This window comes from Eschrichtius robustus, chromosome 8 (assembly GCF_028021215.1).
Source record: "Eschrichtius robustus isolate mEscRob2 chromosome 8, mEscRob2.pri, whole genome shotgun sequence".
NCBI lineage: Eukaryota > Metazoa > Chordata > Mammalia > Artiodactyla > Eschrichtiidae > Eschrichtius > Eschrichtius robustus.
Genome location: NC_090831.1, coordinates 93051938 through 93073755, shown reverse-complemented (window position 1 = coordinate 93073755; position 21818 = coordinate 93051938). Strand labels below are relative to the sequence as shown.

At 38.0% G+C, this 21818-nt stretch overlaps 2 pseudogenes; both read left to right on the top strand.

Annotated features, from left to right (window-relative positions):
• The window catches only part of LOC137768323 (large ribosomal subunit protein uL6-like), a 36932-nt pseudogene extending 36396 nt beyond the window's left edge, over positions 1 to 536 (top strand).
• Positions 537 to 595: 59 nt separating this feature from the next.
• Positions 596 to 1895, top strand: LOC137768516 (vacuolar protein sorting-associated protein 37A pseudogene; annotated as a pseudogene).
• The last annotated feature ends 19923 nt before the right edge of the window (positions 1896 to 21818 follow it).

The following is a 21818-nucleotide window of genomic DNA, read 5'->3' as shown; positions in this document are numbered from 1 at the left end:
GGGGGGATGAACTGGGAGATTGGGACTGACATGTATACAGTGATGTGTATAAAATGGATGACTAATAAGACCCTGCTGTATAAAAAAAAAATGTGTGAATAATTTGTTATATTTTCTCACTCATTATAGAAAATATTTCTTGAGCACTCACAATGAGCCAGGCCTTCTGTTACATATAGGGAATAAAAGACGATCTAGCTCATATTATAGAGATCGTTTTATATTTGTATCCAAATTTTATTATTTTAGCTTATAAGATTATACAATTTGATTTACCTTCATTCTCCTAAGAACAGTAAAATAAAACCTTAACTGAAAACTTCAGTTTATCGGCTGGTTGGGCCGCCAGGGCCGTGAAGGTAGGACTGCCAGTCACGGGAGGCAAGTTCCCTGTCTCCAGCTGTCCGCAGTCAGAGCATGGCCCCCTGACCGAGGAGCCCCGGCCGGCTTGCTTAGAGAAGGCGCGGCTCCCCCAGCACGTGGGCTGGGGCATCCCTGCGCGCTCCTCCTCTGTCGCTGGAGACCCGCCGCGCTGAGCAGCTGGGAGAAGCAGGCCAGAGCCTTCTAGGGCCTCGGGCCCGGGCACCCGTGGAGGATGGGCTGGCTCTTTCCCTGACCAAGAGCGCCTCCTCCCCCGCGGCGGGGACCCCCGGTGGTCTCCCCAACCTCCAACAGCAGAAGCAGCGCCTGATGGAGTCCCTCCGTAACTCACACTCCAGTATAGCTGAAATACAGAAAGGTGTGGAATACAGGTTGCCATTCACCGTAAACAACCTGACAATTAGCATTAATATATTGCTTCCTCCACAATTTCCTCAGGAAAAACCAGTGATCAGTGTTTATCCACCAATACGACATCACTTAGTGGATGAACAAGGAGTGTATGTTACCTCTCCATTAGGAAACAATTTTACAATGCGCTCAGATCTTGGGAAAATTATTCGGAGTCTATTGGATGAGTTTTGGAAGAATCCTCCAGTTTCAGTTCCTGCTTCAACAGCATTCCCATACCGGCACAGTAACCCAGGTGCGATGCCTCCTCATGCTTCTCCGGGTTTTCCATTTCTTCCTCCATATTCCCCACAAGAAGCTACCAGGACTATCAGTTCTTTATCTGTTGCTGACACTGTTTCTTCTTCAACGACAAGTTGTACAACAGCCAAACCCGCTCCGCTGCTCCTTCATTTGGTGTCTCTTCAAATCTGCCATTGCCCGTTCCCACAACAGACACCTCAGCACTGATAAGCCAAAATGCTTTTGGTTACAAGATGCCTGATATCCCTGATGCATTTCCAGAACTCTCAGGACTAAGTGTATCACAACTTACAGATACGAATGAACAAGAGGAGGTATTACTAGAACAGTTTCTGACTTTGCCTCAACTAAAACAAATTATTACTGACAATGATGACTTAGTAAAAAGTACTGAGGAGCAGGCAAGAAAAAATCTCCTTTTGGAGCCCAGCTTGGAAGCCAAAAGGCAAACTGTTTTAGATGAGTATGAATTACTTACACAAATGAAATCAGCTTTTGAAAAGAAGATGCAAAGGCAGCATGAACTTATCGAGAGCTGTAGTGCGAGCGCCCAATAGGCAAGATTGAAAGTAGCTGCACATGAAGCTGAGGAGGAATCTGATAATATTGCAGAAGATTTCTTGGAGGGAAAAACTGATATAGATGATTTTCTCAGTAGCTTCATGGAAAAGAGAACAATTTGCCACTGTAGAAGAGCCAAGGAAGAGAAACTTCAACAAGTGATAGCAATGCACAGCCAATTTCATGCTCCACTATAGATTTTCCTGAAAACATGAACTGCCAAGAGAGGAACGGGACACAAAACTAAGCACATTTATATTTATGATTTGCAAATTGGCATTTCATCACAGTGGCTGAATTCATAGGTAAACTATACAGATTATATACAGAACTGAGACTAATTTTGTACAGATAAGAATGATTTGCTATGATCTTTGCTTTGAGAAATTTTTCTGCACTATTTGCACTAAAAATGTTTATTTATTGTTGATAAATCCTAACATATTTAAGTTCCACTGCTGTTCCTCTCTTACTATTGATTAAATACGTATGCGTGTAATTTTAGCTAGTTTCAATATTTTATAAAATTACTTCATTTAACTTTGTAATTTTAATTTGAAACCGCCTCATTGCTTTATCGAGAATGGTTTATATTTTTTCCTCTCAACCTTTTTTGAAAAATTACCATTTCAACTGTAGAAAAACTCTTATTCTTCCTGTTTCTTTCTGGATGATAAAACTTTCAAAAATAATTTGTTTTTAAATATTCACAGCGTCAGGAAACACCAAACCTGCCAATGGGCCATCTCAAGGAAGTAACTTTTAATACATACAATAAATCAAAAGAATAAACCAGCTGTTTTTACAAACAAAAACAAAACAAAAAAACTTCAATTTATCCAACCATCTATGAGTCGTTTCAAATCATTTGAAATTATCACAAGCCAAAGGAAACTATTAGTTTCAGTAACTCACAAGCCTGAATACGTGTGTCAAAATAGTCTCTTACAATAGAATTATTGCCTATTTTTATATTTATGGATTTGAGAGAAAAGAAAAACTTAAAATTGATTAACTGTAATAAATTTACACTAACTGGAGGGTGCATGTGGGGCTTATAGCATGAGGACCTACAGTTACATTGCTGACTGGCAGGGGAGTGAACTAGGGCTGCAGTTCTTAGAAAATGTTTATGAGTTCTTTAGTAAATAAATAACCATTTGTCATTAACATATTCATCGGTACTATTCAAAAACTCTATGGTTTTCCAAATGCTTTTGAAAATAGCTTATTGGACTAAAGGACTTCATTCAAATAAGCTGTTCATTTCCTTTGTTTACATGATTAATATTCATATCAAACACATTTTCCTTAATACAAAGACATAAAAATTCTGACTACAGGTCAGAATTATCATCGATTCCAATGAAGTCTGTTAATGAGGTATTTGTTTTTGTGCAGAGTACTATTCAAACCATTAATGTACATCCCAAGTAGTTCATGGAGGCTTTTTTATTATGCAATCAAGCATATTCATAGGGACGACATGCCCTTGTCTGTTAACCATGTCTCTTTGTTTATTTACTCATTGATTTATGAAGTGCAGTACATTGAAAAGGCTCTCTTAGGAATTATGGGAAATTACTAATGTTCCTCTGCATAGTATTTCTCATAATACTCCAACAAGAGTTCACAGAGAACTCAATTATGTAAACTAAAGATTAACATTTGTGTCCAAGTGATGACAAAAAGCTTGGTAAATCCAGTCTGAATTTCAATTAATTCAGAGAAAAAGAAACTCACCCACTGTTTGATTGATCATGTAGACCAGTGGTTGGTAATCTTTTGGAGGTTCGAAGACTGCTTTGAGAATTTAGTGAAAGTTATAGATTCTCCCTCCTGAAAATCTGGCCCAGGTGAAGAACTTGTGGTGGAGAAAAAGAAACAGTGATTTTTCACTTATCAACCAGTGATATTGTATGTTATTGTATGTTATTAGATAGTCTCCTACTGCCAATGCCTTATCATTTTCTGAGCTCTAACGGTTTCTACCAGTATATTTATTAAACAAGTTCTACTAAACCACAAGTTCATAATTATAACTTGAAAATAAGTTCATGCCCCAGAGGTTTGCTTTACTCCTACTCTTACCTAAAAGCCTCCACAATTCAGCTTAGAAAGTACAGAAAAGTAAGGTTCCTCATCAGTAAACACTGTATCTTCAATGTCTTCTCTGAACATTCCCTTCTCTTTGCCTTAAATGAAACCAGGTTACTTCCTAACGGCATTGCTTTTTCTGTAATCTTCTCAAGTAGAGGTGATTTTTTTCCCCTCTCACATTGCACATACAAAAGGGTTAGAAGGTAGATTATCCTCCATGCTTTCCATTGCAACGTCAAATCATTTCCCCCTTCCTTCTATGAATTTGAAGCTCATGCCAGCCCGCTATACTAGCTGCTCTACCTCCTCAATGCTATCATATTCTTATCTCCTAGTTACCCCGCTCCTTCTTTGACAGGATTAGATCCTAGATCCTAGACCAGTCTTCCTTATCACTCCGACTTCTGTCATCATTCTTAGTGATGACGACATCCATACAGATGACCCATCATACACCTCAGTCCCTCAGTTCCAGGAACTTTTTCTTCCACAGCATCTCAGCCAGCCATTCCCATAATCTGTTTCAAACATCCCATTTCTAGCTCCCACCTTCTATTTCTTTGAGCTCACTTATTCTATTAACAACCTCCTCCACTGCTACAATTTTCAATCTTGACCCTTCTATCTATCGCTAACATACCCATGTTCTGTCTTCAGCTATCTATTTTGGTAATCATCAAGACTATCACTCCCTTTATGCTTTCACCTTTGAGTGTACAATCCTAACAAAACCCTGGTTGAACCTGAATAGCCACTTTTCCTGTATCTTGGTGATGCTAGAGCACATCACTTAAATTCATGAATACATATCTCAAATGGGCATGCAACACATCCTGGAAAGTCTACAGTGTTTCCCTAGTAAGCTCACTTTCCCACTCTCTAAGACAATCATTTCATACCCCTCCCCTCTCAAAAAACCTCCTACACCCCTTTCCCTTTACATTCTCAGCTGATGACCTTGACTCTTGACTTTTTGAGGAAACAGACATTATTAGATGGGAACACCCTCACATTCTCACCTCCATATGTGAAACCTACCTGTGTCAATACCTGTTTCTCCATCCTTCCTCCTGTTACAGTGGAAGGTGTGTCTCTCTGCCTTCCAAGGCTCATCTTTCCCTTGGATTCCAGTTCCCATCACATCACTCTTTCAAGTTAGACAGGCTGCTCTCTCACAAATCTCACAGACTGGGGAAGACAACTACAGGCTGGTGAATCCTAAATGCCAGAAGAAGCACTGCTCTGTCTAAACCACAATCCAAACCCTACTACACTCCCCAAAGGATCTTGTCTGGCTCTAATTATGGAGCCACTCCAAGACACAATCCATGTGTACCAGCCATGTGGCAAATCTGGAACCCTTGCCATGATTACTTTGTTTTTCCCCATTCCTGGCTAGGTACCCATTCTGTATAGAAATGGACAAGGGAGCCCAGTGTCTCCTGTGACTTGGGGGCTAAGGCACCAATCTTTCCTCCTTGGAAGGCTACATAAATATTTTGACTAACCTTTACAATTTTTTATTCTCATTTTGTAGGGAATGAGAATTTTGTAGGGAAGTCCATGTACTTTCTAAAGTCTTTCAATACTTGTTAGACTCAGGAACTTTAGAGTGAGTGAGGGATTAGAGACTATTCATTTAACTCCCATTTTAAAGCCTCAGCAAAGCAAAGTGACTTGGCTAAAGTCACACTTTTGATACTAGTGAACACAGTATTAGAATCATGTTCTCTAAGACAGAAGCTATTTCTACTGTGCTACTTGTGATTGTGAACTCCTTGGAGTAATAATACCCTAGAAGTATTATTATGTAAGCATCTGACCAAACAAATATGAAATAGATTTATGGATTCACATAGTGGATTCCATATGGATACCCAAAAGAGGTCCATAATTACAGACTGGAAACCACTCACCCGTGTGTAAAATTAACAATATTCCAGGAGTGGACCGACTCATTAACTACGTTGTATATTACTTCTCCTGAACAGTAAGCTCTTTCATGGCCTTATTGTGAAAGGAAACCCAATTCTAAAGAACTCTGGCCTTAGAAGCTGCCTCCATTAGACAGCTGGACATAGCTGGAGATAGTTACCCTCAGTCTCCTTTTTGTTTTTATGAAAACCCAGGGAATTGTAAAAAAATTAATCTTATTTTATAATTCATCATCAGCGACCAATTAAACAACCGCATACTGAGCACCTGCTACTGTCAGAAAATGTGCTAGACACTGGGTTTACAGAGACAGCTGTGATGTAGCTCCAGCTCTTGGGAACCCATGATTCTGCATAGAGACACCCATAAAACACTGGTATAGTGCAGCCACCCAAGAGGGCTAGCACAAGTGATTTGCTATTAATAACAAAGTACTGAAGTTGGTGAAATATTTACTTTAAAAGATTAGAATGGAGTCGGTTATCCTTATAATAACTTTGTACTCATTTACTGGCATCATGATATACATTCTTGAGTAGGAATAGAAGGGACAGAGTTATGATTCATCTGGATAAATCCATGGAGGTGTGTCAGCAAATGAAAATCACTATCATGTGTCAAAGTAGAAAAAACTGTTGACAAGCTCTAGCCTAGATCTAGTGGGAGAGGGAAACAGGCAGACAGACAATGATTACAGGATAGTCCATTAGGTGCAGTCATAAGCACATGGTGTAAACACAGGATGCTGTGGGCAGGCAGAGAAAGAGAAGGGGTCACACAATTGCCAAAGCAATCCTGAGGAAAAAGAACAAAGCAGGAGGCATAACCCTCCCAGACTTCAGACAATACTACAAAGCTACAGTAATCAAAAGAGTGTGGTACTGACACAAAAACAGACATCTGGATCAATGGAACAGAATAGAGAGCTCAGAAATAAACTTATACACCTATGGCCAATTAATCTTTGACAAAGGAGGCAAGAATATACAATGGGAAGAAGACAGTCTCTTCAGAAAGGGGTGTTGGGAAAGTTGGACAGCTGCATGTAAATCAATGAAGTTAGAACACACTCTTACACCATACACAAAAATAAACTCAAAATAGCTTAGAGACTTAAATATAAGACATGACACCATGAAACTCCTAGAAAAGAACATAGGAAAAACATTCTCTGACATAAATTGTACCAATGTTTTCTTAGGTCAGTCTCCCAAGTCAATAGAAATAAAAGCAAAAATAAACAAATGGCACCTAATTAAACTTACAAGCTTTTGCACAGCAAAGGAAATCATAAACAATATGAAAAGACAACCTATGGAATGGGAGAAAATATTTGCAAATGATGCAACTGACAAGGGCTTAATTTCCAAAATATACAAACAGCTCATACAACTCAACAACAAAAAAACAAACAACCCAATCAAAAAATGGGCAGAAGAACTAAACAGACATTTCTCCAAAGAAGACATACAGATGGCTAACAGGCACATGCAAAGATGCTCAACATTGCTAATTATTAGAGAAATGCAAATCAAAACTACAATGAAGTATTACCTCACACCAGTCAGAATGGCCATCATTAAAAAGTTTACAAATAATAAATGCTGGAGAGGGTGTGGAGAAAAACGAACCTTCCTATACTGTTGGTGGGAATGTACAGCCACTATGGAAAACAGTATGGAGGTCCCTCAAAAAACTAAAAATAGAATTGCCATATGATCCAGCAATCCCACTGCAGGGCATATATATATCCAGACAAAACTATAACTCAAAAAGATACATGTACCCCTATGTTCATAGCAGCACTATTCACAATAGCCAAGACATGGAAACAACCTAAATGTCCACTGACAGATGAATGGATAAAGAAGATGTGGTACATATATACAATGGAATATTACTCAGCCATAAAAAAGAACAAAGTAATGCCATTTGCAGCAACATGGATGGAACTAGAGATTATCATACTAAGTGAAGTAAGTCAGAAAGAGACAAATACCATATGATATCACTTACATGTGGAATCTAAAATATGACAGAAATGAACTTATCTATGAAACAGAAACAGATTTGCAGACATAGAGAACAGACTTGTGGTTCCCAAGGGGGAGGAGGAGGAGGGATGGAGTGGGAATTTGGGGTTAGCAGATGCACACTGTTATATATAGGATGGATAAACAACAAGGTCCTAATGTATAGCACAGGGAAATATCTTCAATATCCTGTGATAAACCATAATGGAAAAGAACATAAAAAAAGAATGTATATATAGGTATCACTGAACCACTTTGCTGTACAGCAGAAATAAACACAACATTTTAAATCAACTATACTTCAATTTTTAAAAAGATTCTAAAAGGGTATTATTTTTTTTAAAAAGACAGAAAGGGTCAGAGAAAACTGTGCTGATAGGAGAGGGTGCGATTAGGATTAGAGGAAACTGTGCCAAGCCACAGCTAACATGAGATAACACTGACTAAGAACACAGAACTAGGAGCTGGGTTGGGACAGCTTGGGCAGTGCTCAGGTTATGGATCTTGGTCCCACCAGTCTTAAATCAAAGCAGAGTTGATAGCTGAACTGGAGAGACCTGGCAAAGTTCACAGTCCAGTACAAGTTCTGCAGTCAACTTCCAGAGGTATATGTTCAGCAGACACCAGCCAGGGTGCACGGCATAGCCAAACGCTTGCTGGCATGGGTCAGAGTTCAGATTCAGATTTAGCATTTGGACAGATAATCTGGAAGGAGGCCCTCTGCAATCATCTGCAGAACACAAAGGACCACAGAGCAGCAGGGGCAGGGTGTGAGGTAAACCAAGACAGAACTGTCTGATCTTTCTTCTTAAGCTTCAATTTCAGTATGTGGCAGGGATGAGCCAGCAGATGTCAAACAGAGTCAAGCAGTGAAAAGATGCAGAAGAAAAACACAGTGGCAATATCTTTGCCAATGAAAAGCTCACAGTCTAAATAGGGAGAAAGAAACACATGAGCAAACAAGCTCCAGAGGTGTTGTGATAGAAGTTTGTAGAATGGACCACAAAAGCCAGAGTGGTCAATTCAGCCTGGGAAAGTTGGGTAAACGTTTTGAAATGGAGGTGACCGGTGAATAAACCTGGAAGATAAGTAGGCGTTTCCCTGGCAGAACTCAGAAAGAAAGGGCAATTGGGAAAGACGTTCTGAGCAAAGGAAACAGCATGAACAAGAGTTAACTGGACTCATGGAGCAGTCTGGAACATCCAGGGACAGTATGGGGATGAAACACTGAGTCAGGACTGATTACATAATTGTGGAGCCCGGTGATGGCGTACTGCTAAGCATGGGGCCATGAAGCCAGCCCTGCACAGAATGCAGAATGGGTGGGAGGAGGCTGGGCTTTACCATGTAGATCACTAAAGGTTTTAAAATTTTTATTTATTCTAACAGCTTTACTGGGATACAATTCACATACCATATGATTCACCCATTTAAATGTACAATTCATTGGTTTTTAGTATATTCACAAATGTGTGCAACTATCACAATTTTAGAATATTTTCATTACCTCAAAAAGAAACCCCACAACTTTTAGCTATCAATCCCCATACCCTATGCCCTCTGCTAGCCCTAAGAAGCCACTAGTCTACTTTTTGTCTCTGTAGATTTACCTATTCTGGACATTGCATAGGAATGGAATCATATGTGGTCTTTTGTGACTGGCTTTTTTCACTTAGCATAATATTTTCAGAGTTCATCTGTATCGTAGTATGTATCAAGTATTTCATACCTTTCTATGCCTAAGTAATATTCTATTGTATGGATTTACCATATTTTATTTATCCATTCATCCTTTGATGGACATTTGGGTTGTTTTGACCTTTTGGCTATTATGAATAATGCTGCCATAGGCATTTATACACAAGTTTCTTTGTGGACATGAGTTTTCATTTCTCTTGAGTGTATACCCTGGAGTGAGATTGCTGGGTCATATGGTAACTCACGTTTAATCACTCAAGGAACTGCCAGACTATTTCCCAAAGTGGATGTACCATTTTACAATCCTACGAGTGGTGTATTAGAGTTCCAACTTTTCCACATCCTTGTCAACACTTGCTATTATTGGTCTTTTTTATTCTAGCCATCCTACTGGGTATCAAGGAGTACTGGTAAAGTTTTTTAAAAAGGGAAGAAATAAAAATTTTAGTTTTAGGAGGATGACACTGACATCAAGATTTGAAAAGAATTAAATAGAAGTGGGACTAGAGACAAAGGATTCTAACAAAGAATGAACCTCTCTCTGTCATTGGCTGCTTAGAAAAGGTAAGAAGTTAAAATGGCACTATTGCTCCAACTACTTTCTCTATATCAGAGTCTTTACTTCACATTGTTTCTTCTAAGAATTTTTCATCATAATTTTAACAACTGTTGCAGAAAAAATGGGGCACCACTTTTTGAGACTGTGCCCTAAGGGAGCCTCCGCTTCCCAGCTACCATCAATTCCAGCTTTCCCGTCTGTCCTTCCAGTGTTCACCCACCCTCAGCGATGCTTCTGGACACAACTAGAGACAGTCCAGTTTAAAATGTATTAGCAAGAGTTAGCAACTGATTGGCTCTGGAAAGTCAAAGGGGAGAAGAATATTCCTCTTCTTCTAGTCACTTCCTGGTTTCTAGCAGGGGTGACTGGGTAAAGTAGCAGTTCTTGTTACTAAGATGCAAAAATTAGACCAGGAGAGGGAGTTAAGGAAAGAGGAAGCGTTTGGATTGAAGCACACTGACACTGAGGTGTCTAGGGGATAGCAAGGGGAGCGGCTTGGCAGGTAGCTGGATAGAAGTCCTGGAGGTAGTAGTTCAGTTGTCTATTTCAAATATTTAAACTACATAGACACACAGAAGCTCAATATTTGCTATTTTAAATGCCTACAATGAGGCTTCCAGCTTGTCCTTTGCTATAGGAAATGGATTTTGAAATTAGGAAATTTTGGGACTTGCCTGGTGGCTCAGTGGTTAAGACTGCACACTCCTAATGCAGGGGGCCTGGGTTTGATCCCTCGTCAGGAAACTAGATCTCACATGCATGCTGCAGCTAAGAGTTTGCATGCTGCAACTAGGGAGTCGGCGAGCCACAACTAAGGAGCCCTTGAGCCGCAACTAAGGAGCCCATGTGTCACAACTAAGGAGCTGGCAAGCCACAACTAATGAGCTGGCAAGCCGCAACTAAGGAGCCTGCCTGCCGCAACTAACACCCAGAGCAACCAAATAAATAAATAAATAAATATTTTTCAAAGAAGATATTAGGAAATTTTCCCAGGTACTCAGTCAAAAGAAATTTTGGGGGAAGTTTTTAGTTAAAAAACAATAGCTATGCATTTCCCCAGTTCTCATCTGTTCCTTGCTGGTGGTATATGTTTCAAAATCCATAACTAATCACAGACTTCCCCCAGTACCTGAATTCATTCATTCACTCAGTCAATCATTCACCAGAAGTTTACTGACTGTCAGGTTCTGTTCAGGTGCTCAAGATGCAATTTGTTGAACAAAACCTACACGGCTTCTGCCTCTCCATGGAATCATCACGTTTTTTCTCACTCAACAGCTATTCATTTTTCTGGGAAAGGCAATCATCTAGCATCTGGGAGTTGAACTAGAGAGGAATATTTTATTTCATGCACCAAATAATTTTTAAATAACTGCTTAAACCATCTTAGAAAAACATTTAAATTGTTGGCAGTTCTCTTAGGATATTAAACTTTATGAATAGCATTGAAAAATGATTACAAAATTGTTTAAATCTCCAAAGGATATGTTTTTAATTTTCTAAAGCAAGATAAGAATTGAAAATCTGGTGTAAAAATCGAAATTCAGAATAAATGTTAACACAAGACTGTAAAGCACTGCAGCACTGCTTGACCCTGGCTCAAAAAACAAACAAACAAAAAGGTGGGAGGCAACATTAAGCTTTGCAAGACTTTTATTTAATGGTGCAATTTCAGTGATAAAAATGACTAAAACCCTAGACTAGCCCATTAACACCTTTTCAATCAAAGAGTAATTTTTATTGAAGTGTAACTTATATACAACAAAACTCATGAATTCTGAGTGTACGATTTGATGAGTTTTGATAAATATATACAGCAGTGTACCATTCAACACAATGAAGATATAGAGCAGCGCTATCCAATAGAATTTTTGGTGCTGGTGAAAATGTTCTGTAACTGCCCAATATTGTAGCCATTGACCACATTGGCTATTGGGCACTTGAAAAGTGGTTTGGGGACTGAGGAACTGAATTATTAACTTTAATTTTAATTCATTTAAATCTTAATTTAAGCAGCTACATGTGATGCGGGGCTACCATATTAGTGCACAGCATTTCCATCACCCCAAAATGTTCTTGCTGCTATCATCTTGCAATGTTACTCCAGTGCCCTCTACTGAGCCTAGCATCACACTAACCGGCAAGGAAATGTTTACCAGTCGCAGCTCCATTATTACAAAGCCTGGACTAGAAGAGTGGGTTTGGAGCTGAGAGAAAATAGATGACTTGTCAAATACATGTATTTTTAAATGTAATGGATTTCAACTTATCGATATTTTTCTTCATGCTTTTTGTGTTCTGCTTTAGAAGCCTTTGACTAATAAACGGTCATAAATATTTCCTTCTATGTTTTCTTTTAGAAGTTTATAGTTTTAGCTCTTAACCTTTAGGACTATCATCTAACCTGCGTCGAAAATTTTATATGGTTTGAGGTTAGGGTGGACTTTACTATTTTCACCTATGGATATTCAATAGCTTTAGCACTTGTTGAAAAAACATCTTTTCTTTCCATTATTGAATTACATTAGCACATTTGTCAAAAATCACTTGAATGTATATATAGGTCTATTTCTGGACTCTCTGATTTATATGTCTAACCCTACACTAATTAGACTATCTTGATTACAGTAACTTTTATAGTTAATCTTGAAATCAGGTAGAATGAGCTCTCCAACTTTGTTCTTTTTTCTCACTCAAAAGCTATCCAATTTTGCTCACTCAAAATTGTTTGGTTATTCTAGGTAGTTTATACTTTCATATAAATTTTAGAATCAGTTGTCTATTTATATTTTTCAATGCTTACTGAGATATTTGATTGGGGTTTTATTAAATCTATAAGCCAGTTTTAGACTAATTAACATCTTAATTATGCTACATCTTCCAATCCATGAACATGGCCTTTCTTTCCATTTATTTAAATTTTATAGAAAAGGGAAACCTCCAACACTGCTGGTGGGAATGTAAGTTGGTGCAGCCACTATGGAAAACAGTATGGAGGTTCCTCAAAAAACTAAAAATAGAACTACCATACCACCCAGCAATCCCACTCCTGGGCATATATCCAGACACAACTATAACTCAGAAAGATACATGTACCCCTATTTTCATAGCAACACTATTCACAATAACCAAGACATGGAAACAACCTAAATGTCCACTGACAGATGAATAAAGAAGATGTGGTATATATACACAATGGAATATTACTCAGCCATAAAGAAGAATGAAATAATGCCATTTGCAGCAACATGGATGCAACTAGAGATTATCACACTAAGTGAAGTCAGAAAGAGAAGGACAAATACCATATGATAGGGCTTCCCTGGTGGCGCAGTGATTGGGAATCCGCCTGCCAAATCAGGGGACACAGGTTCAAGCACTGGTCTGGGAAGATCCCACATGCTTCGGAGCAACTAAGCCCATGTGCCACAACTACTGTACTGAGCCTGCACTCTACAGCCCACAAGCCACAACTACTGAAGCCCGTGCATATAGAGCCCGTGCTCTGCAACAAGAGAAGCCACTGCAATGAGAAGCATACGCGTTGCAACAAAGAGTAGCCCCCACTCACCACAACTTGAGAAAGCCCACGCACAGCAACGAAGACCCAACTCACCCAAAAATAAACAAATTTTAAAAATACCATATGATATCTCTTATATGTGGAATCTAAACTATGGCACAAATGAAACTACCTACAAAACAGAAACAGACTCAAAAGACATAGAGAACAGACTTGTGGTTGTCAAGCGGGAGGTGGAGACGGAAAGGGATGGACTGGGAGTTTGGGGTTGGTAGATGCAAACTATTACATTTAGAATGGATAAACAAGGTCCTAATGTATAGCACAGGGAACTGTATTCAATATCCTGTGATAAAACATAATGGAAAAGAATATAAAAAAGAATGAACGTGTGTATAACTGAGTCTCTTTGCTGTACAGCAGAGATTGGCACAGCACTGTAAATCAGCTATAATTCAGAAATAAATAAATAATAAATAAATAAATAAATAAATAAATAAATTTATTTTATGAAATCTCTCTTAGCGGTGTTTTGTAGTTTTCCTCAGTTGCTATTCTGGGTTTTAGACAAACTCACACTTCTTACCCCTTTAAACACTCTTCTGACTTTCACCTGCTTTGGATAATTTCCATAATCTTTAAATAATTTTTTAACTACTTAACAAGATTTTATAATTATCTGCTCAGCATTTATGGGACCACTTCATGCTTCATGTCTCCATTATTACTAAAAGCAAATTCCTGAAAGTTTTAAAGTAATAATTAATAAATCTAGAGCAAAAATTAGAGATCCTTTCTGCTCTAAGTTCTATCAACTTTTTCAGGGTTCAAACTGTTGAACATTATCTATTCATGTGCTTGCACTAAGATAACATCTTAGTTTTAGTCAGCTACGATCTGAAATGGGAAGAACAATATAAACACAGCAAACAATTTCTACCAAGTTTCTTATATTTGTGAGTTACACAGATCAGAACAGACTCACTGATCAGGAAGCCCAAATAATGCAGTCATCCTCTTGAAACACTAGATAATAAAACACAGAAATATCTTCGGGGAGGTAAGGTAGTGAGGAGAAAGGGGCAGTCTAGGTAAATATTTTGAAATATTATGCAATGTGTTTTATTTCTCGCTTCCAGTATTTCCTCTTGCCCTACTATAATTCCTCCCCCACCACTTCCCCATTCAGAGAGCAGCAGCAAGAACAAAAAAAGTATTGTATTCACTGCCTTCAAGTTTGCACTGTTACAGCAGAAATGAAGCTGGAAAGAAATGACTTAGCACTCAGCTTTTGAAGTAGAAATTAGACTTGACTGTTCGGGCAAAGACAATATCCTTATTAACTATTTCATTTTATTAGAAAATATTTGACTAGGTAATACATGTTCATAGTACAACATTCATAAAGTACAAGAGTCTACAGTGAAAAAAGCCTCCTTGACTCCTTATCCCCCAGGAAGTTCCCTCTCATGTTTTCTTCTATAACTTTGATAGTTTTATTTTTACATTAAAATCTTTGACTCATCTGAAAGGTATTCGTTTCCAGCTTTACTGAGATATTATTGACACATACATGTAAATTTAAGGTTTACAATGTGATGATTGGATACAAGTACATATTGTTAGATGATTCCCACAATAATGTTAATTAACACACCTGTCACCTCACATAACCTGTGTGTGTGTGGTGATAATATTTAAGATCTACTGTCTTAACAACTTTCAAGTATGTAACACAGTATTGTTAATTATAGTCACCATGCTATACATTAGATCCCCAAAACTTACATTCTACAGCTGGAAATTTGTACCGTTTGACCAACGTCCCTTTTCTCCCACTCATCCAAACCCAACCGCTGGCAATGACCATTCTACTTTCTATTTTCATGAGTTTGGCTTTTTTAGATACCACATATAAGTGATATCATATAGTATTTGTCTTCCTCTGTCTGACTTATTTCACTCAGTATGATGCCCTCAAGATCTATCCATGTCGTCACAAAAAAGGAGGGTTTCCTTCTTTCGAGGGGCTGAATATTATTCCATAGTGTGTGTGTGTGTATGTGTGTGTGTGTGTGTGTGTGTGTGTGTGTGTATTGCATTTCCTTTATCCATTCATTCATCATTAGATGCTTAGGTTGTTTTCATGTCTTGAATGTTGTAAACAATGCTGTAATAAACACGGGAGTAGAGCTATCTATTCAAGACAGTAGTTTCATTTCCTTCGAAAATATAACCAGAAGTGGGATTGATGGATCATATGGTAGTTCTATTTTTAATTTTTTGAGGAATCTCCATATTGTTTTCCACACTGGCTGCACCAATTTACATTCCCACCAACAGTGTACAAGGGTTCCCTTTCTTCCACATCCTCACCAACACTTGTTATCTCTTGCCTTTTTATGATAGCCATTCTAACAGGTGTGAGGTAATATTTCATTGTGGTTTTGACTTGCATTTCCCTGATAATTAGTGATGTTGAACATCTTTTTGTGTATTGTTTGACCATTTGTATGTCTTCTTTGGAAAAATGTCTATTCAGTTACTCTGCCCCTTTTTAACTGGATTTTTTTTTTTTTGCTATTGAATTGTATGAGTTCTTTATATATTTTGGATATTAACTCCTTATCAGATAGATGGTTTGTAAATATTTTCCCCCATTCCACAGGTTGCCTTTTCATTTTTTTGATTGATTCTTTTGCTGTACAGAAGCTTTATAATTTTTAGTCCCACTTGTTTGTTTTTGCTTTTGTTGCTTGCGTTTTGGTGTGGTATCCAAAAAATCATTGCTAAGATCAATGTGAGGGAGAATTTTCCCTATGTTTTCTTGCAGTAGTTTTACAGTCCTGGGGCTTAAATTTAGATCTTTAATCCATTTTGAGTTCATTTTTGTGAGTGGTGTAGTTTCATTCTTTTGCATGTGAATATCCAGTTTTCCCAACACCACTTATTAAAGAAACTCCTTTCTCCACTGGGTATTCTTGGCTCCCTTGTCAAATATTAGTTGGCCACATATGTGGGAGTTTATTTCTGAGCTCTTGGTTCTGTTCCATTGATCTATGTGTCTATTTTTATGCCAATACCATACAGTTTTGATTAGTATAGCTTTGTAATAAAGTTTGAAATCAGGAATAGTGATACACCCAGCTTTGTTCTTTCTCAGGATAACTTTGGTTATTTGGGGTCTTTTGTATTTCCAAAAAAATTTTAGGTTTTCTTTTTTTTATTTCTGTGAAAAATGCCAGTGGAATTTTGATAGGGATTGCACCAAATCTAAAGATGGCTTTGGGTAGTACAAACATTTTAACAATATTAATTCTTCCAATCTGTGAACACAGATTATCTTCCCATTTATTTGTGTCTTCTTCAATTTCTTTAATCAATGTCTTGTAATTTTCAGTGTACAGATCTTTTCCCTCCTTGGTTAAATTTATTCCTAAGTATTTTATTATCTTTGATGCTATTGTAAATGGGATTTTTTAAAATTTCCTTTTCTGATAGTCCATTGTTTGTGTATAGAAACACAGTTGACTTTTGTTTGTTGATTTTGTATCCTGCAACTTTACTGAATTCATTTATTAGTTCTAACAGTTTTTTTTGATAGAGTCTTTAGGATTTTCTATGTATAAGATTATATCATCTGCAAGCAGAGATAATTTTACTTTTTCCTTTCTAATTTGGATGAATTTATTACTTTTTCTTACCTTATTTCTCTGGCTAGGAATTCCAGTACTATGTTGAATTAGAGTGGGGAGAGTGGGCGTCCTTGTCTTGTTGCTGATATTAGCAGGAAACCTCCAACTTTTCATTGGTTTTTCTTTGTTTTTTAAAATTTTATTGGAGTATAATTGATTTACAATGTTGTTAGTTTCCAGTGTACAGCAAAATGAATCAGTTATACATATACAGATATCCACCTCTTTTTAGGTTCTTTTCCCATACTTTCTTTGTTGAATATGATGTTAGCCTTTGGTTTGTAATAAAGCAATTAAGACTATGTACACATCTTTTTCACTGTGTTTTATCATTGCTTATTTTTGTGTAGTTTTTGTTTTTATGTGATGACAAAAGGGGAATTTTAACTTGGAAAAAAATACTTGGGAATTCCCTGGTGGTCCAGTGGTTAGGACTCAGATGCTTTCACTGACACAGGCCTGGGTTCAAACCCTGGTCAGGGAACTAAGATCCCATAAGCCGCTCACTGCAGCCAAAAAAAAAACTTTCATAAAATTGGCTAAAACATCCCTCGGAATTAGATTCCTTTAATCAGTATTTATAGAATGCCTACTAAAAAACAGGCAACACATTAGGTATTGGGGAAATGGAGAGGCTTATTTTGATAAAAGCTTTAACTCAAAATTCATTCTGTGACAGACTATATCTGGAAACACAAGAAATTGTTAACAGGTTTACCTCTGGGGAGGAGATTTAATTTTTATAGTATACCTTTTTTTACTTTTTGCATTTTGTATTCTATGTCTGTGTATTACTGACTCAAAAAGATTGGTTTCTAAAATCCTATGCATTCCATAAATCCTCTAGAAAATAATTTGTAAGATATAATGGGTTTTTTATATCTCATTAAAGTCATTCCACATTGTAGCAAGTTAACAAATTCTGACAAACTTTTCTGTTTGTTCATCTTAATTTTTTTCTAAAAAAAGAAATTTTACCTCAATTTTCCAACCACCATACAGTAGTTTATCATTGGTTACTGAGGATATTATGACCCTGAACATATTCTTAATTAACCACGATAGCTCATGGGGAGGATTCTAGTATGTAGCATTCATCTCTACTTGAAAATCAGCCTATCTGTGCTTAGCACCAGCTCTTCTGAAGCTCTCCCATGGTTCTCCACCGAGTCCTCCTTCCCATGGTAATGTAGCATCTCAATCCCTGTGTCAATGGAGATTATGAGACGATTTTTCATCTATTCCCTTGCCAACAGCACTCATCTTCATCAATGAGACCTGTAGCTGGGAGGAACTCAGCAAGGTGCTGAAAAAAGTTGAAATGAACCCTCTGTGAATACTAAATACAGTGAGACTAAGCTCTGAAAGAACAGCTGATTAGCTACTGTTTCAGTTGCTTAAAATGAATTAAAATATTTATCACGCTGGGGTTGTAGAATAAAAGAGAAGATGGGTAAAGTATTACATGAGACATTGCTTTGAGGGTGTATAAAGGAGTAGTCTAACACAGAGGGGTATAAGCCAAAGGCTTACTTGGTTTGTGGTCAGTCTCAGAAAGGGGTTCAGATCTTGCTGCAGGGTGGAGAGGGTTGAAAGAGGACAAGATGGAATAGAGAGACCATTTAGAGGACTGGATTAGGGCAGTAAGGGTTGGATAGAAAGGACAGGTCAAATATGTCACACATTAAGAAGAAAGGTCTAAAATATAATAGCCATGTAGAGTCAGTAAGACCTGAGAACTGATTGGCAGTTAAAGTAGAGCGATTAAGAGCAGGACTCTGGATCCAGTGAATTATGGCTCTGTATTATTAATAATCCTGGCTTAGTAACACTAACAGAAATAACAGCTATTAGTATTATTAGGTATATTGCATAGAAACAGAGATAGGGATGACTTCCAGGTTTTTGGATTACACGACTTTTAAACAGACATGCCTTTCACTGGGCTGGAAATACAGAAGGAAAAACAGGTTTGGGTGAGAGGAAGGAAAGATGAAAAAGATGCTGAGTTAGAGGTGCTTGGGAAACACGCATATGTTGCATATGTGAAAACTAGTCAGGAGAGGGGTTGCGGTCTAGAAACATAGATTTGTGAGTGGCCACACATAATTGGTAGTTGATGCCATCAGTGTAAATGAGAATGAGAGAACCGAGAGAAACATACAGCTTGTAGAAAAGGGAGAGGGGTGGTGGGAAGGAAGACCAGAGAGCTTGCAGGGAAACCAGGAGGAGATAGTGACACAGGAGAAAAAGGGGAGCATTTGAGAGACAAAGGCCTGGTCAGGTGTTCCTTCCTCATCAGATCAACCCAAGCGAAGTTTTGTCTAGAAATGAACAAGGTTTGAGCCTTCTCTAGGACCTCAGGCCCAAGTATCCAAGAGCAGCCCCTGGGGTGTGGGCTTCCTGGAAGCCTCCATGACAGCAATGGCTCAGGACAGAAAATCCTCCTCTGCACTCATATCTCAGGTCAGCCAGAAGGCCCGTGGCTTCCTTGAAGCAGAGAGAAGAGTTTATCCCACTGTTCAGCAGCTGGCCCACGGCAAGCTTCAGTTCAGTGGGAAAATTCTTAAAAAGCATGGAATCATGGAAGGTTGACAAAACCACCTGCCTATTAACAAATAAGTTAGAGATTACAGTTTTGTTGGAAATATAAAGTTGGCGCCCTCAAATTCCTCTATGTTATAGTAGTAGAGCAATGCCTTATTTGTATGAGTGAATTTTCTAGATAAAGTTTACTACTTTAGGAACTGAACCTTTAATTTTAGCCATCGTTCTGTCAAGCTCACTAAAATTCCCCTACCTTCCCAATACACAGTACACTAGACATAATATAATCTTGCTTGCAAACTCAGGATCATTGTTATGATCATTATTTATTATGGTAAAAGATGTAAAAGATGACAGGTAACATTTATTGTGCACTTACTATGTACCTAATGCATAACACTTAACTTCCTCAATGATCCTATACACTAGGCACCATCTCCATTCTACAGATGGAGACACTGAGGTTTAGAAAGATTAACTTGTTCAAAATCAAACATATCTTTAGTTAGAATTTATATCTAGTGTCTGATTCCAAAGCCTTCTTATTTCCCTTGCTGCGCTTTCCCCTCCAACTTTTGAAAATTGTTTTTTATAGCTATTTCTTGCTGGGGGTTCCCTCAGGGACTGTTTACCCCATAACTAAAAAGGCCAGGTTACTGAGCTTTTACAGGGTGATTTACCTCTCTTCCCTTGATAGCAATGATCACTTTTCAATATATCAGCTTCAGCAGTAATCCTTCCCTTCCCTTAATATCTTTTTTCTGAAACCTAAGCAACTTGCCAGGGAAAACCAAATTACCAATTTTATTAAATGAGTAACATAATTTAACACAATATTTAAGAATGTCTTCACATCTCTCTTGTGAATGTTATTTTCATCCCTTCTTAGAGACTTGTTCTTACTGTCAGGTTTATGACTATACTCAAGAAGGTTAAAGTTAACCAAAGTCTAAACGTTAGATAAATTACTCTCTCAGTTTGCCCAACAAGCCTTCCCCCCAATCACCTGCCCATATTTGGGCCAAATTGATTTGTTCAGAGGAGGACAGTCACACAAGTCAAGCAATCAGAACCTTTCTTGGGGACTTCTCCTGCTGGAGCTATCAGGTAAGAGATGCTCTCATCACTGAAGCTATTACAAGATGAGTTCAGAGCTTTCCACTAGTCTTTGGAGATAGCCCACTGCTGTAGTAGAGAATGACTGCCACTCACAGAGAGGGCAGAGACAAGAGATGAAGAAAAAGAGGATCCAGACAGCCTTAGTCTCTGGATCCAATTATTCCTAGCTCTGCAACTGCCATGACCTTATAAACTTATAAATCTTTCTCCTCTTTATTTTTCTTAAGCTAGTTGTACATGTACTTCTGTCACCCATCACTAATAGACTTCTGGCCAATAAATGTAGGCATTAATCAAGAACAGTGGTTCTCAATTGTGGCTGCATATGAGAAGCATCAGGGGAGTTTTTAAGAGTCCCAAAGCCCAGGCTGCATCACAGACCAATTAGACCAGAATTTTTAGGGTTGGAACCAGGCTTCAGTACTTTTATAAAGCTCCCCAGGACAGCCCAATGTGCCTCCAGGATAAGAATCACTGCTCTGGAACAACTTTAACTCCAAGTAGTCTATCAAAAACCAACAACAAAGGATACCTCTTTGGCAACATTCCCTCACTGAAGTAAAAACCAGAAAAATCACCACTATTCCCTGTACTATTCAAGGTATACTGAAAGTCATAATTGATTCAAGAACACTAAAAAATGTTGTATGAAGTTTCAAAATAGGATGTGGAGAGATAAAGTTGTCATCTTTCAGAGAATATATGATTGCCCACATAGATATCCAAGAGACTCTATAGACAAAATATTAGCATTAGAAAGGTGGTTGGATACAAAATCCACACATGTACAACGTGTCAGTTCTCTCCAAATAAGTATGTGCAATCATTGCAAATCCAACAGGACTTCTCACAGAACCTGATCAGCTCATCCTAATATTCACTTAGAAAAATAAAGGATCAAGAAAAGCGAAAATAGTTTTAGAAAATAACAAGTGGGAGACTTGCCTTACCAGATATAAATTCTCCCATCCTCTTCTAAATTTTTACTTACACACACACACACCGTGTATACC